This window comes from Procambarus clarkii, chromosome 64 (assembly GCF_040958095.1).
Source record: "Procambarus clarkii isolate CNS0578487 chromosome 64, FALCON_Pclarkii_2.0, whole genome shotgun sequence".
Lineage (NCBI taxonomy): Eukaryota > Metazoa > Arthropoda > Malacostraca > Decapoda > Cambaridae > Procambarus > Procambarus clarkii.
This window is the reverse complement of record NC_091213.1, coordinates 30,647,472-30,665,374: the sequence shown is the minus strand read 5'-3', so window position 1 is coordinate 30,665,374 and position 17,903 is coordinate 30,647,472. Positions and strand designations below refer to the sequence as shown.

Genomic DNA, 17,903 nt, shown 5'->3' with positions numbered 1-17,903 from the left:
GTGTCTCCAGATGAAGATGAGAAACACATCACGCTGAGAACTCCAGAGAGCCTTGACGGAGGTGGTGGGGAGCGCGGGGCCGAGGTCCTGACCAGCGACCATGTACCAATACATATTTCTTGACATAAACACGTCCCCTGTTGATTAAATCTGGCTACAACTACGCAGAGTTACAACCACCAATCTGTGAACTGTGGCCTTGGGCCCTGACAGCGTCTATAAACCAGTTGAGAGTAATGTTGCAGTGAGAGTGACTTGTGGCTGGTGCAATAACTGGTCCCCTTGTCTCTCTGTCCTCCTCCTCTTCTACTCACCCACTCTCCCTCTGTCTCTGTCTCACTTTCTCTCTCTCTCTCTCTCTCTCTCTCTCTCTCTCTCTCTCTCTCTCTCTCTCTCTCTCTCTCTCTCTCTCTCTCTCTCTCTCTCTCTCTCTCTCTCTCTCTCTCTCTCAGAGACCAATAACTCTGAGCCTGCATCTTTGGTAATGTCTCGATCCACCAAATATATCCATATGTCTGACAACCATTGTGTTACCACCACCAGTGTGCTGTAGGAGAGAAGGTTAGCACTCCCCTGTATAAGGACGGACAACACATCCCGGAGGGGAGCCGGTGGCCGAGCGGACAGCACGCTGGACACATGATCCTGTGGTCCCGGGTTCGATCCCGGGCACCAGCGAGAAACGATGGGCAAAGTTTCTTTCACCCTGAATGCCCCTGTTACCTAGCAGTAAATAGGTACCTGGGAGTTAGTCAGCTGTCACGTGCTGCTTCCTGGTGTGCGTGTTTGTGTGTGTGTGTGTGTGGTGTGAGAAAAAATAGTAGTAGTAGAAACAATTGATTGACAGTTGAGAGACGGGAAAGAGCAGTTGAGAAAGTTGAGAAAGAGCAGAGCTGAACCCCCGCAAGCACAACTAGGTGAGATGCGTTACTGAGGCTCAGCACCGCATGTGCGTTGCTGAGCCACAGCAACATTTCCCCTGTCTCCCAGTCTTCCCCACCATTCCCCCCCTCCCGTCCAATCGTCCTCCCAACCATTCCTGATTCCCCCGTTCCACTCGTCCTCTCCGTCATTCACCCCTCCCCCTTCCCTTTTTCCTCCACATCATCTCCCACTCCCCCATCCCCTCGTCTTCCAAACAATTCCCTCCTCCCTATGCCCCTTTTTCCTCCCCACCATTCCCTACTCCCATGTCCCTTTGTCCTCCCCCACCATTCTCAATCCCCCCGTCACCTCGACCTCATCATCCCCAACTCTCCCGTCCACTGGTCCTCCCCTCCATTAACCCCATCCCCTTTCCCCACGTCCTCCCCACCATCCCCCACTCCCATCGCCTCGTCCTCCTCACAATTCCCCACTCCCTCCTCCGATGCATTCCCAAATGATCTGATGTTCCCATCAGAAAATTGGGAACATCAAATGATCTGATGTTCCCATCAATGAAAAAATGAGAACAGTTAAAAAAACGAAATTAAAAAAAATTAATAAATAAATAACTAAACTATATTCATGAAATGAACGGTATGGTAAACAATGCAGCTCAATTCCAAGGCAAATCACACGAAGTATTTAAATCAAAACGTAAATAAATCAAAATCTTTGAAAATTAAATTTATCTATGCAAATGGAAACATTGAAATGGAATCGCAACATATTTAGTATAGGGTGTGTTGCTCTTACGTGCAACAGATGGCGCTGTTTTTCAAAAAAATATGGTTTAACTGTCACATGTTCTATACTTATACTCACGAAATGAACGGTAAGGTAAACAAGACCGTTCAATTCCAACGCAGTCACACAAAATAGTTCAATCAAAATTAAAAAAAAATCGGAATCTATGAACATTTAATATATCAATGCAATCGGAAACATTGAAATGGAATAGTAACATATTTAATATAGCGAGAGTTGCTCTTACCTGCATCAAATGGTGTGTTTTTTTTAAATCATGTTTTATCTATCACAGGTGTGGCATCTATATAGTAGGTATAAAAAATCACGTGCATATTCGAATGGAATGTTGTGTCAAAATTTCAAAGCAATCAGTAAAAAAAAATTTGGAGATTGCAGCATGTGTTGCTCTTTCGTCCAACATTGGTTTAAAAAAAATACATGTTTTTTCCTGTCACAGGTGAGGCATGTATATAGTAGGTGTATAAAAACACGCACCTATTCGAATGCAACATTGTGTCAAAATTTCAAAGCAATCAGTAAAGAGGTTTCGAAAAATTTCTCTGACATGGAAAACATGAAAAAATACAGTTTTTCATGAAAAGCATGTTTTTTCTCGTCACAGACGTGACATCTATATAGTATGTATATAAAGTCCCGTTCGGATGCAAATGGAACATTGTGCGAAAAATTTAAAGCAATCGGTGAAGAACTTTCGGAGATTAGCGATTTTGAACAAACGTTTACATTTTTATTTATATAGATGACATAATTAAATATTCGTTAGGAAATACTAATGTTAATTTATGAAACAATTTACCAGATAACATGAGAGACGTGGTACTGCTGGAGTATTATAAGCGAGGATTACATATATACAGGAACACGTTCAGTGGGCTGTATATAGCTTACCTCGGGTGGCCTAATTGGTTTAGGCAGTTTCATTTATTCTTGTGATCTTAGGCTACTTGCTGGACTAGGATGTGTTAACATGAGGGACTTCCATGAATGGCTAGCAAGAGTAAAAGCTTCCTTACACTAGAAGACATTACTGGTGGTGCAGGTACCAGCTTGGGTCACCCCACTCATCCTTCACTCTCCCTTAACACCAATATTTACAGGTTTCCTCTTTACATGACGATGGTGTGAATGGCGCTCCCGGGCCGGGTCTCAATGTGCGGCATTCACCTCTTTCAGCGTCACACTCGTCACGTTGAAAGCTGCCTGGCAGTCGTGGCCAGTGGTCGTCTCACTGCCTGGCAGTCGTGGCCAGTGGTCGTCTCACTGCCTGGCAGTCGTGGCCAGTGGTCGTCTCACTGCCTGGCAGTCGTGGCCAGTGGTCGTCTCACTGCCTGGCAGTCGTGGCTAGTGGTCGTCTCACTGCCTGGCAGTCGTGGCCAGTGGTCGTGTCACTGCCTGGCAGTCGTGGCCAGTGGTCGTGTCACTGTCTGGTAGTCGTGGCTAGTGGTCGTGTCACTGCCTGGCAGTCGTGGCCAGTGGTCGTCTCACTGCCTGGCAGTCGTGGCTAGTGGTCGTCTCACTGCCTGGCAGTCGTGGCCAGTGGTCGTGTCACTGCCTGGCAGTCGTGGCCAGTGGTCGTGTCACTGTCTGGTAGTCGTGGCTAGTGGTCGTGTCACTGCCTGGCAGTCGTGGCCACTGGTCGTGTCACTGCCTGGCAGTCGTGGCCAGTGGTCGTGTCACTGTCTAATAGTCGTGGCTAGTGGTCGTGTCACTGCCTGGCAGTCGTGGCCAGTAGTCGTGTCACTGCCTGGCAATCGTGGCCAGTGGTCGTGTCACTGTCTGGTAGTCGTGGCTAGTGGTCGTGTCACTGCCTGGCAGTCGTGGCCAGTAGTCGTGTCACTGCCTGGCAGTCGTGGCCAGTGGTCGTGTCACTGTCTGGTAGTCGTGGCTAGTGGTCGTCTAACTGCCTGAAAGTCGTGGCCAGTGGTCGTCTCACTGCCTGGTAGTCGTAGCCAGTGGTCGTGTCACTGCCTGGTAGTCGTGGCCAGTGGTCGTGTCACTGCCTGGAAGTCGTGGCCAGTGGTCGTGTCACTGCCTGGAAGACGTGGTCAGTGGTAGTGTCACTGCCTGGATGTCGTGGCCAGTGGTCGTGTCACTGCCTGGTAGTCGTGTCCAGTGGTCGTCACACTGCCTGGTAGTCGTGGACAATGGTCGTCACACTGCCTGGTAGTCGTGGCCAGTGGTCGTGTCACTGCGTGGTAGTCATGTCCAGTGGTCGTGTCACTGCCTAGTAGTCATGGCCAGTGGTCGTGTCACTGCCTGGTAGTCGTGGCCAGTGGTCGTGTCACTTCCTGGTAGTCGTGGCCAGTGGTCGTGACAATGCCTGGTAGTCGTAGCCAGTGGTCTTGTCACTGCCTGGTAGTCGTGTCCAGTGGTCGTGTCACTGCCTGGTAGTCGTGTCCAGTGGTCGTGTCACTGCCTGGTAGTCGTGGACAATGGTCGTCACACTGCCTGGTAGTCGTGGCCAGTGGTCGTGTCACTGCCTGGTAGTCGTGGCCAGTGGTCGTGTCACTGCCTGGTTGTCGTGTCCAGTGGTCGTCTCACTGCCTGGTAGTCGTGGACAATGGTCGTCACACTGCCTGGTAGTCGTGGCCAGTGGTCGTGTCACTGCCTGGTAGTCGTGGCCAGTGGTCGTGTCACTGCCTGGTTGTCGTGTCCAGTGGTCGTCTCACTGCCTGGTAGTCGTGTCCAGTGGTCGTGTCACTGCCTGGTAGTCATGTCCAGTGGTCGTGTCACTGCCTGGTACTCGTGGCCAGTGGTCGTCACACTGCTTGGTAGTCGTGTCCAGTGGTCGTGTCACTGCCTGGTAGTCGTGGCCAGTGGTCGTGTCACTGCCTAGTAGTCGTTGCCAGTGGTCGTGTCACTGCCTGGTAGTCGTGGCCAGTGGTCGTGTCACTGCCTGGTAGTCGTGGCCAGTGGTCGTGTCACTGCCTGGTAGTCGTGGCCAGTGGTCGTGTCACTGCCTGGTAGTCGTGGCGAGTGGTCGTGTCACTGCCTGGTAGTCGTGGCCAGTGGTCGTGTCACTGCCTGGTAGTCGTGGCCAGTGGTCGTCTCACTGCCTGGTAGTCGTGGCCAGTGGTCGTGTCACTACCTGGTAGTCGTGGCCAATGGTCGTCTCACAGCCTGGTAGTCATGTCCAGTGGTCGTATCTCTTCCTGGTAGTCGTGTCCAGTGGTCGTGACACTGCCTGGTAGTCGTGGCCAGTGGTCGTGTCATTGCCTGGAAGTCGTGGCACTGCCTGGCAGTCGCGTCCAGTGGCCGTATCACTGCCTGGTAGTCGTGTCCAGTGGTCGTGTCACTGCCTGGTAGCCGTGGCCAGTGGTCGTCACACTGTCTGGTAGTCGTGGCAAGTGGTCGTCACACTGTCTGGTAGTCGTGACCAGTGGTCGTGTCACTGCCTGGTAGTCGTGGTTAGTGGTCGTGACACTGCCTGGTAGTCGTGGCCAGTGGTCATGTCACTGCCTGGTAGTCGTGGCCAGTGGTCGTGTCACTGCCTGGTAGTCGTTCCCAGTGGTCGTCAGACGGCCTGGTAGTCGTGGCCAGTGGTCGTGTCACTGCCTGGTAGTCGTGGCCAGTGGTCGTCAGACGGCCTGGTAGCCGTGGCCAGTGGTCGTCACACTGTCTGGTAGTCGTGGCCAGTGGTCGTCACACTGTCTGGTAGTCGTGACCAGTGGTCGTGTCACTGCCTGGTAGTCGTGGTTAGTGGTCGTGACACTGCCTGGTAGTCGTGGCCAGTGGTCGTGTCACTGCCTGGTAGTCGTTCCCAGTGGTCGTCAGACGGCCTGGTAGCCGTGGCCAGTGGTCGTCACACTGTCTGGTAGTCGTGGCCAGTGGTCGTCACACTGTCTGGTAGTCGTGGCCAGTGGTCGTGTCACTGCCTGGTAGTCGTTCCCAGTGGTCGTCACACGGCCTGGTAGTCGTGTCCTCACATCCTAACATTACATGCAATTTCGTCATCAGAGTGAGAGTCATTGCCAGCATCCAATAACGAAACGTCTAATGACGGAGCGCTGTTTCATATGGTTGATACCTGTGACCGAGAGGCTTGACGGGACACTTCGGGAGCTCATATCTACCACTGAGAGCACACGAGTGGCTGACCTGTCTCGCTATACCTGAGTGGAAGTTCTGCTCCTGATATCGATGACTTGTCTACATTGTTTGACAGGTCACCGGTCTCCTTATGCCCGTAACTGTCCAAGTGATGCGAAGACAGGAGTTCCCAGCATGCTCAATTTGCAGCTATCAATTTTAGAACCAGTAAATATACATTTTACCATTTTTTTTGTCCCCGGCAATAAACAGTTCCTAGAGTTATCACGACTGTCCTATAACGCCAAAATACGCACATTATTCAGTCATTTACTCAACCTTCGACTCTACCATGACAATATGCTGTCTCAACACGACCGCAATTTACACACATGGATCTCAAATCTAAAAAGACATTGAACCCTGTGTTACCAGTGATGTGGGGATCCCACATTACTGCTTCAAGCAAAAATAGCGACTACAATACCGTTTAGCAATATTAACAGCAGAATTACCTGTTTTGTACCATTTTCTAACAATAATATCTACAATACCAACTGGGGACTGCACAATCGGCAGTGACATAATGAGGTTCAAGTCATCACATACTGTTCACATGGATCCAAAGTCAAAGTCTTTCCTTTCCTCCCGCTTTTCCACTAACACTGTTCAGAAGGATATGACATATCTCTATGATGTGTGCCGGCACACTGTGGAGTATTCCAAAAAATAATTTGTAGTTGAATTAGCGAAACCAACTCACTTTACATCATCCAATTCCCTATACTACAAAAGTGGCCCGGAAATTCACCATGACCCAGATATTTGCAGTGAAATGAAAACAAGTTCTTCAACATACTAATTCATCTCTCGTATCAGGAACGGTTGAGGGCCACAGGGCTAAAAACACTAGACCAGGCATGACAGGTCGGATCTCATCGAAACCTTTAAAATACTAACAATTTGGAGGATGTTGATCCGAACAATTTCTTCAAAAGGTCAGATGTAACACGAACGAGGAGACACGGTTTCAAGCTTAACAAGCCACAATGAAGGTAAGAACTGAGAACAGGAGATCCTTTCTCACCCATAGGGTTATAAGCCCATGGAACCCTATAAGCCCTATAAGCCCATGAACCCTATAAGCCCTATAAGCCCATGAACCCTATAAGCCCTATAAGCCCATGAACCCTATAAGCCCTATAAGCCCATGAACCCTATAAGCCCTATAAGCCCATGGAACCCTATAAGCCCTATAAGCCCATGAACCCTATAAGCCCTATAAGCCCATGAACCCTATAAGCCCTATAAGCCCATGGAACAGCGGGGTAATCCTAGCAAAAAGTTATTTGTTTTTATTCTTTGTGAATATTTAATTTGTATTTTATTTACTTGATATTTTTTAGTTTAATTATTTATTATTCTAAATGAATTATGATTCTAAGTAGTGGACAGTATGTAAATTTAGCCTGCCAAGCTTTACCTACATATAGTTGGGCGTAAATGTTCACAGTTGGTGGAGATAAAAAAAAACATAAATATTTACTTTCAATTTCATATAAATTATACCATATATGGTGACTTATAACTATCTATAGTAGGGTTAGTACAAAGTTATACATGGCCTTAGCTGTATGGTTCATATGGCCTGATTAGACTTTATGTGGTCCCAACATCTGTTAGTGTGTGGCTACATGTGGCCCAGGTGCCGGGCCATGTCATGGCGCCTAAAATGGCGTCTTTGGGGCAGCAAGGGTATGCGAGAAGCCACAGGTTATAGGAGGCCAGCTCCACTAATATCTCCAGGTCACAAACTTACCTGCCAAAGGATTGGGCTGTAAAAATTCCTCATTAACATATATGGTTCAGGTGTGACATGAAATATCTGTGTATAGCGAGACAGGTGAGCCACTCGTGTGCTCTCAGTGGTAGATTTGAGCTCCCGAAGTGTCCCGTCAAGCCTCTCGGTCACAGGTATCAACCATATGAAACAGCGCTCCGTCATTAGACGTTTGTTATTGGATGCTGGCAATGGCCTTCACTCTGATGACGAAATTGCATGTAATGTTAGGTTGTGAGGCCACGACTACCAGGCAGTGACACGACCACTGGCCACGACTACCAGGCAGTGTCACGACCACTGGCCACGACTACCAGGCAGTGTCACGACCACTGGCCACGACTACCAGGCAGTGTCACGACCACTGGCCACGACTACCAGACAGTGACACGACCACTGGCCACGACTGCCAGGCAGTGACACGACCACTGGCCACGACTACCAGGCAGTGTCACGACCACTGGCCACGACTACCAAGCAGTGTCACGACCACTGGCCACGACTACCAGGCAGTGTCACGACCACTGGCCACGACTACCAGGCAGTGACACGACCACAGGGCACGACTACCAGGCAGTGACATGACCACTGGCCAAGACTACCAGGCAGTGACACGACCACTGGCCACGACTACCAGGCAGTGTCACGACCACTAACCACGACTACCAGGCAGTGACACGACCACTGGCCACGACTACCAGGCAGTGACACGACCACTGGTCACGACTACCAGACAGTGTGACGACCACTGGCCACGACTACCAGACAGTGTGACGACCACTGGCCACGACTACCAGACAGTGACACGACCACTTGACACGACTACCAGGCAGTGACACGGCCACTGGACGCGACTGCCAGGCAGTGACACGACCACTGGCTACGACTACCAGGCAGTGACACGACCACTGGCCACGACTACCAGGCAGTGACACGACCACTGGCCACGACTACCAGGCAGTGTGACGACCACTGGCCACGACTACAAGGCAGTGAGACGACCACTGGCCACGACTACCAGGCAGTGTGACGACCACTGGCCACGACTACCAGGCAGTGTGACGACCACTGGCCACGACTACCAGGCAGTGACACGACCACTGGCCACGACTACCAGGCAGTGACACGACCACTCGCCACGACAACCAGGCAGTGTCACGACCACTGGCCACGACTACCAGGCAGTGACACGACCACTGGCCACGACTACCAGACAGTGACACGACCACTGGCCACGACTACCAGGCAGTGTCACGACCACTAGCCACGACTACCAGGCAGTGACACGACCACTGGCCACGACTACCAAGCAGTGTCACGACCACTGGCCACGACTACCAGGCAGTGACACGACCACTGGCCACGACTACCAAGCAGTGACACGACCACTGGCCACGACTACCAAGCAGTGTCACGACCACTTGCCACGACTACCAGGCAGTGACACGACCACTGGCCACGACTACCAAGCAGTGTCACGACCACTGGCCACGACTACCAGGCAGTGACACGACCACTGGCCACGACTACCAGGCAGTGTCACGACCACTGGCCACGACTACCAGGCAGTGTCACGACCACTGGCCACGACTACCAGGCAGTGACACGACCACTGGCCACGACTACCAGGCAGTGTGACGACCACTGGCCACGACTACCAGGCAGTGGCACGACCACTGGCCACGACTACCAGGCAGTGTCACGACCACTGGCCACGACTACCAGGCAGTGACACGACCACTGGCCACGACTACCAGGCAGTGGCAAAAGTAGTACAAAAGTTCTGTCCAAGCGTGTGAAAGGTCAGAACTTCAGTAAGATTCAGCGAGAAGGTAAGAAATTTGCAGTGCATAATGTAACTAAAGCATTATCATCTATACAAACTGTAAATATTGTCGAAAAATCCGACACCATTTAATAATATCATACAGACAGATAGTAATTGTTGTTGTGTTGTATAAACAAGTTACCCATAGAAAATGTAAATTGTAGTGGAATTTCCGTCTATAGAAAACAGGATATCTTTACCACATACTATTATAAATTCACCACCTATTATGGTGGGAATTATTCGTAAATACATTAGTCTTTGGACTTTACCATCATAAAAACATCTCATATAAATTAACTTAATTATCAGAATTAAAATAGAGTAAATGTGACCCTTCTATCACTTTCTGAAATCTGGACAATGTAAGCCAGGCGTCAGGGTGAGGGAGTGGTCAGCCTTTGTTGTTGTCACCTCAGAGACGCGTGGAGCAAATTCGGCTCCTATTATATCTGGACAATATCGGCCAGTAGCGTCAGTAGTATGGAGTGTCAGCGATTGTTTATACTGAGACCAGAGGCATGGAAGCAATTCGGCTCCTGTTAAATTTACTTGGACGAAGTGTTATGGAGATCAAAGGTGTACCATCATCAACACGCTGTCAACAAATTCAAGTTAAGTGTTCTGCCAAAACCCATTTATCTGTCATTAGTGGCCATTAATGTCATTGGATAGGGTGGCCGGTTAGAGCATGAGATCGCCTCATACTAAAGGTAATTAAGCCCAGGTCTATATGGTTCCATGTACAGTGTTTTCTCTGATATAGCTGTCATATATTAGGATTCTAGCTTTATAGCTAGCGCCCTTTTGACAGGTCAAGACGAGGAAGCATGCTTTGTGCATCAGTTACCAGGGTGTTGGAAGCTACCTCACACGAGGAAAATGTGGTGTCTACATCCTGGTTATACCTGGTGGACTAAGGCCTGCTGTACAATAAGATAAGGAACCTTTTCAATGTATGTAGTCTAATACTGTAGTTTGATTGGCTGCATATATATAAATTCAATTAATATAAACCCCCCCTAATGTGTAGAGGATCGATTTGTGAGATTATGAGATTATTGCAGAAATACAGTCCACTTATCATTATACAAATTGCTATCGAAGTATATAAATTAACGTAAATATAAATTCTATATAAATTCATATAAATTAAATAAATATAAATCTCACAGGTCGGTTCCCACATTAATTGGACCTTCGGAACCGGATTATTTGGTCCTTTGAACCCACATTTGGTCATCTTAGTACCGGATGAACCAGTTAACCAGTGGATTCATTAAATATACTAGTGGAGTGTGATTTAAACAAAGGCCAGCAGTCAAAGACGGCGGCGTTGCCTCAAGCGAGTTCACGAGCCCCACTCAGTTCAGATCAGCCTCGTCAGCGGTTTCATGCACACCCACAGATTTGGTGGCGTGTTATTCTGTGAAATGACAGCGCTAATATTGAAGCCAGCCAAATTAGTGGCTGTGTCGCGAGATTGTTCACGGATTTCGTGGTGTTAAATTTCGCGAGAGATTATCTACGAATTTTGTGGAGTTTATTTCGCGAGGTCACTAATAATATTTAATACTTCTTGATAATATTAGAAGTTTCATAGAGGCTAATTAAGAGGCTATTATCAATAATTGTGTATATTATTTCTCCAATATAGAGAATTATTTAATATATATTGCACTAGTGTTCACAATATAATATTTACTAATTGCCAACCCACAACAGGGTAGGATATTACCAGGGACTAGTTGAACTATTTATTGTTCATCGTAGTCCCATTATTACCGTAGTCAGTTGTACTATATTGAACAACCTAACACCATTAATGAATGGTCCAGACCCTATTTTGGGTGTAATTTTTATCAACTTAAGTTGAGTTGTATATATAATAATTTACTTATGATCATTACACCTTTGAATGATTAATTAGTGTCTCTACCATCCTAGGGTGATATAGAAGAGCTAACCTGAAGGTACTTCCATGACACTGGTTTATCACTCAAATTATTAGAGTGTATGAATGTATATATATAATGTGTATTAATTTTAAGTGCTAACCTCTAGTAGAGGTAGGATTATTGCCTAGTGAGTGCAGAAATTTTACCCTACGCTACCATCAGTACTTGTTCAGTATTATGAGCGACCCAAGTACAAGCCCCACAAGGCTTCACCAACTAGCCAGTATGGATAATGCAGGGAGAATGAAAAGAACCCTTGCAGGCCTTAAAGGCCACTTAACAAGACAGATCAAGAAATGTGAAGATTTGTCACAACAATCAACAGTTGATTATGCTGACCTGGAAAGCTATTATCAAGCAGCTGCAGGTAAATTTGAGCAAATCAAATGCCAAATAGCAACATATGTGGCTGAACTTGCCAACACCAATTTATCAGAAACAGAAATAGACGACATTATGGTTGATCTTGCGAATTATGAAGATCACACTCAGGCCACGTTACAGCCTTATGTCAAATTAATTGCCCAGAACAAGGCAACAGCAACAACAACAACAGTTGCATCTAATACGAGTCAAGCAGAAGCTCGACTCCCTCCAATTAATTTACCCACTTTCTCAGGAAAAGATGAGGAAGATTGGGACGAATTTTGGAACAAATTCGTTGACCTTGTAGACTCAAAACAATCTTTACCAAAGAGTAGTAAATTCTCTTATTTGCAAGGCCAATTATCAGGTGAGGCTAAAACAGTAGTATCCCATCTGAGATTAACTAATGACGGCTATGATCTGGCAGTAAAACTCCTCAAGGATAATTATGCTGATCCAGAAGTAAGAACATCACATTTAGTTTATGAGCTGTTGCATTTACCCCCACCGGAGGCTTCAGCTGATTCACTCCAAGTCTTCAAGCTGGAGGTAGAATCATTGATCAATGCCCTCAGCCTGACAGCAGATACAAACGGATCTGAGTGGGTCTTGAAAATAATTGTCCAGGAGAAAATACCTAGGGACATATTGAGACAAATGAGTGCTCATTACAATAAAAGCATCTTATCCATGAGTGAAATATCTGAGGGTTTAAAGTCAGTAGTTCATCAATTACGAACACATGACAAATTAAAACCACCAAGTAAACCCTCAGAAACCAATAATAGTAAACCACAGAGTACCAAGGGTACTCCAAATCAATCTAGACAATATAATTCAACACCAAAGTGGAACAGTAGCAGTGTGGGCGTATATGCAGTGGGACCCTCCAAGCCTATAGTTACTGTGTCACCCAAGAACGTGACACCAAAGGGTACTGGAAGCTATGGAACATGTTTGTTCTGCGATGAGAAACATTCAATGTACCACTGCTCTAATTTTCCTGATAGTGACGCCCGTGTTGAGCGACTCAAAGATTTGCAACATTGCACGAGGTGCCTCAGGAAACATAACATCAAGGACTGTGAGACCCATTTACACACCTGTAATAGGTGTAACAAAGGTCAGCACCATGCAGCATTGTGCAGAGACACCAAAACAACGTCTCCAAACCCCAAGGTGGAAGATAGCATTCCCACCACAGTACAGTACTGCAAGGTGCAACAAACAAAGAGTGTCTAATCGGCAAAGTCTAAAGGTAATACGACTTTGCCTACTGCCCAAATCACCATCCAGAATAAGTGGGCCAAGGTCCATACCCGTGGGTTGTTTGACCAAGGGTCCCAGAGAACATATGTCACTAAAAAGTTGGCAGATGAACTACAATTAAGGCCTGTAGCCCAGATGTCATTCAATATCTCAGGGTTTGTAACAGATGCAGGACCTCAAGTCTACCAGGTGGTACAACCATCAGTACGTTTAGGCAGGTACGTCTGTAGAGTACAAGCCATTGTGGTGGACAAAATACCAGTAGACCTACAAGTACAAGGTCTGAGAGCAACAGCCAAATTCCTGAGAAATAGAGGAATAAAATTGGCAGATAATATTAAGTCTGATCACCTCACCGACTTCGGTCTCCTTGTAGGGACAGACTATTGCCATCGATTCATCGGTAGCCCTACTAAATATCAGGGCATAACCATGTTAAACTCTGCAGGAGGTAAATTACTCTCAGGCTCAGTATCAAGCCTGAGGAGACCTATGGCTGCAGATAAACAATACCAATAGAAATCTAAATTTGTCAGCTGATTATATTTCTCCAGTAGCATTATACTAAGGAGATTACAGCTGACTATAGTAACAGAGGTTGATGTTAGTATCATCATTTAAAGCTGAAGATGAGTTCATGAGGCCTCAGTGGCAAATCAGTGAACAGTAGCCTAAAACAGCTACAAGTCACTGCGACCAATGTCACTGAACCCACTGCAGTCTCAGAACCATACTTCACTTTAATGATGAGCTATTTAATCTTCTGAATCAATTAACTAAATTAAACCCCAATAAATCTGATGACTGATTTGATACATTTATTATTTAATCAAGATGTATTCCATGGGCCTCAGTGTTTATATATCAGTGACCAGTTACCTGAACAGCTTCAAGTTATATCTAATGTCACTGATCTCACTGCAGTCCCTGAATCATACTTGACTGTAGTACTTGATCACATTCAGTCTTCTGGGTTAAATAATATGTAATTAGGCTTGAATATTAGCCTTTCAAGAGTTAACAGGGAAATGAAATCGCATTAGACTTCTAACCCCTGCAACTCTAGTACGGGACATCCGTCCTGTACGAACAGATGCACAAATGTGTGATTACTAACTACTAACATCAAATTAATCTAATAATTCGAGGGAGGAGTATCGGTGTTCGTCTGTTCTAAAGAGGACTTCGACCCGTGAGCAGCCACTGGGGAATTATGTCGGAAAATCCGACACCATTTAATAATATCATACAGACAGATAATAATTGTTGCTGTGTTGTATAAACAAGTTACCCATAGAAAATGTAAATTGTAGTGGAATTTCCGTCTATAGAAAACGGGATATCATTACCACATACTATTATAAATTCACCACCTATTATGGTGGGAATTATTCTTAAATACATTAGTCTTTGGACTTTCCCATCATAAAAACATCTCATATAAATTAACTTAATTATCAGAATTAAAATAGAGTAAATGTGACCCTTCTATCACTTTCTGAAATCTGGACAATGTAAGCCAGGCGTCAGGGTGAGGGAGTGGTCAGCCTTTGTTGTTGTCACCTCCGAGACGCGTGGAGCAAATTCGGCTCCTATCATATCTGGACAATATCGGCCAGTAGCGTCAGTAGTATGGAGTGTCAGCGATTGTTTATACTGAGACCAGAGGCATGGGAGCAATTCGGCTCCTGTTAAATTTACTTGGACGAAGTGTTATGGAGACCAAAGGTGTACCATCATCAACACGCTGTCAACAAATTCAAGTTAAGTGTTCTGCCGAAACCCATTTATCTATCATTAGTGGCCATTAATGTCATTGGATAGGGTGAGTCGGTTAGAGCATGAGATCGCCTCATACTAAAGGTAATAAGGCCCAGGTCTATATGGTTCCATGTACAGTGTTTTCTCTGATATAGCTGTCATATATTAGGATTCTGGCTTTATAGCTAGCGCCCTTTTGACAGGTCAAGACGAGGAAGCATGCTTTGTGCATCAGTTACCAGGGTGTTGGAAGCTACCTCACACGAGGAAAATGTGGTGTCAACATCCTGGTTATACCTGGTAGACTAAGGCCTGCTGTACAATAAGATAAGGAACCTTTTCAATGTATGTAGTCTAATACTGTAGTTTGATTGGCTGCATATATATATAAATTCAATTAATATAAACCCCCCCTAATGTGTAGAGGATCGATTTGTGAGATTATGAGATTATTGCAGAAATACAGTCCACTTATCATTATACAAATTGCTATCGAAGTATATAAATTAACGTAAATATAAATTCTATATAAATTCATATAAATTAAATAAATATAAATCTCACAAGTCGGTTCCCACAAATATAACGAAAAATTTAGATTTAATGGAATTCAATTAAACATGTTTAAGTTAACTGTTCCCAAGTTTTTTGTTTCACCCTGAGAGCGAGAACCAATATCTTCGGTTTTTCACAGATTAATGTCTTTTACTTGAAATATCTTCCACTGCAGAAAATTGTCATTTTTGCAAAATCTCAGTCATTCTGATCTTTAAACTTGCATATACGCTTAATGCCAATATTAGTCAACTTGTGTACTCATGTGACATAAACTGTTAATGTTGACCTTATACTGACACCAACTTCTTCATCCAATACTCCGTGGAAGATCTTTAAACAGGAATAAAGATGTCAATAAGTTAATGATTGGGAGAGTTGATGAGATGGTAAGTGAATCATCCGCGTCATTTAACGAATTGCTAATCTTATTCCTTTGCCTATCACATAATTTAATACCTAAATTTAGACTTACTTCAGTATGCGTTTCCTTTAATTTTCTTCATACCTGTATATTGACGATAGCTGTATACAAAATTTTCTTGGTGATGGGTCAATGGTTAATGCTGAAGAAACAAGTTCAAGGGAGATTGACCCCAACACAATGAAAATATAAATTTTAAGAACGTTGAGGTCATCACTGTTATTATAAGAGAAAGTTATACGTGGGCAAGCGACCTTAGCTTCGCAACTATTTGTAAGGTACATAACTGCTGTCTTCTTTCTTGGGCTCTCTATATTAGAAATTATACAAAACGGGATTTTTTGCTGAGAATCAGTTAATTGTTTGAACCTCAATTTTAGTAAATGTAAATAGAATCTAAAGCGGACATAACTTCAATTAACTGGATACAAAAAAGGATGACAAAGTTCAGCACAAGAATTGGAAACCATCAACATGAGGGATTAGGAAAACTTATTTTTTCCTCGGTGAAGTGAAAGTGGTGACATGAATGATGTACTGAAATAGATGAAAGGAAATAATAATAAGATATTAAATATATCAGCACTAAACAGAACATGATACAGTAGAGACAAAATTGAATACGTATATTCAAAGACTAGCTGTACCCGGCCACGCGTTGCTCTGGTTCAGCAACGCATGTGCCTACAACAACATTCCCCTGTCTCCCAGTCTTCCCCACCATTCCTCCCCTCCCGTCCCATCGTCCTCCCAACCATTCCTGACTTCCCCGTCCCCCTAGTCCTCCCAACCATTCCCCCATTCCCCCGTCCTCTCGTCCTCCCCACTATATCCCCCTCCCCCATCTCTTTTTCTTCCCCATCATCCCCCACTCCACCATCCCCTCGTCCTCCTAACCATTCCCCTCTCCACTGTCTTTTTGTCCTCCCCACCATCTCCCATTCCCCCGTCCCCTAGTCTTCCAAACAATTCCCTCCTCCCCTTTCTTCTTTATCAAAATAAAGTCTTTGTGAACCTTATAAGGCTATGTCGAAGACCTGGTTACCAACCTCGCAAGTCTCAAAGAAAAGGAAGACGAATAATAAGAAGAAAGAGTTTAGCCTGTATGACAATGTTACAAAGTCTCAGAGGATGAATTTCCTCTAAAGGAAGTAATAATAGACCCTCACCTCCGTGATCAGCTCTACCACGGAGCCCTACTGGAAAAGGGACAAGCACGTTGGAGGAGACCCCCGGATGTAAAGGGGGTCTTTTAGAGCACCGTTATACAGTGAAGGGTGTGACGGAGTCCCTCCAACTACCCATATTGGTACACAATATTATATACCAGAGTGAGCTTAGAGAAAACATATCTCCCTGTTAGCTCGGTCCGGCCATAATGACTCTGTCATCTTACCATCGTTCGTCACACTCACCCTCCCCTGCCGGTCAGTGATCTTACTCAGGACTCATTAATGTTACTCATGACTCACTACATGTAACGGGATTATCCTGGTGGCCAAGTAATACATACAAATCCACATATCTTGGGGAGACAGGTGATATAACGGACACAATGACAGAGGCAAACAAGACACAAGTGAACCAGACAGGTGAGTAACGCACAGAATGACAGACTGACGGGAGGACAATAGACAGATGATTGTGGTTACCTTTCCTTGCGATGATTTCGGGGCTCAACGTCCGAGCGGCCCGGTTCTCGACCAGGCCTCCGACACATGGTGTCAGGTGTCACCGGAGCGACTGTATGTGTTGTCCGTCCTTATACAGGGGAGTGCTAACCTTCTCTCCTACAGCACACTGGTGGTGGTGACACAATGGTTGTCAGACATATGGAAATATGGGGATCGAGGCATACACAAAGATGCAGGCTCAGAGTTAGAGAGAGAGAGAGAGAGAGAGAGAGAGAGAGAGAGAGAGAGAGAGAGAGAGAGAGAGAGAGAGAGAGAGAGAGAGAGAGAGAGAGAGAGAGAGAGAGAGAGAGAGAGAGAGAGGGGGAGGGGGAAAGTGAGACAGAGACAGAGGGAGAGTGGGTGAGTAGAAGAGGAGGAGGACAGAGAGACAAGGGGACCAGTTATTGCACCAACCACAAGTCACTCTCACTGCAACATTACTCACAACTGGTTTATAGACGCTGTCAGGGCCCAAGGCCACAGTTCACAGATTGGTGGTTGTAAC

At 45.8% G+C, this 17,903-nt stretch overlaps 2 pseudogenes; one reads left to right on the top strand and one right to left on the bottom strand.

The window, feature by feature from the left end:
* The first annotated feature begins 544 nt into the window (after positions 1 to 544).
* On the top strand, positions 545 to 596 carry LOC138354846 (U6atac minor spliceosomal RNA; annotated as a pseudogene).
* A 16,876-nt stretch (positions 597 to 17,472) lies between these two features.
* Positions 17,473 to 17,524, bottom strand: LOC123769123 (U6atac minor spliceosomal RNA; annotated as a pseudogene).
* Positions 17,525 to 17,903: the final 379 nt, after the last annotated feature.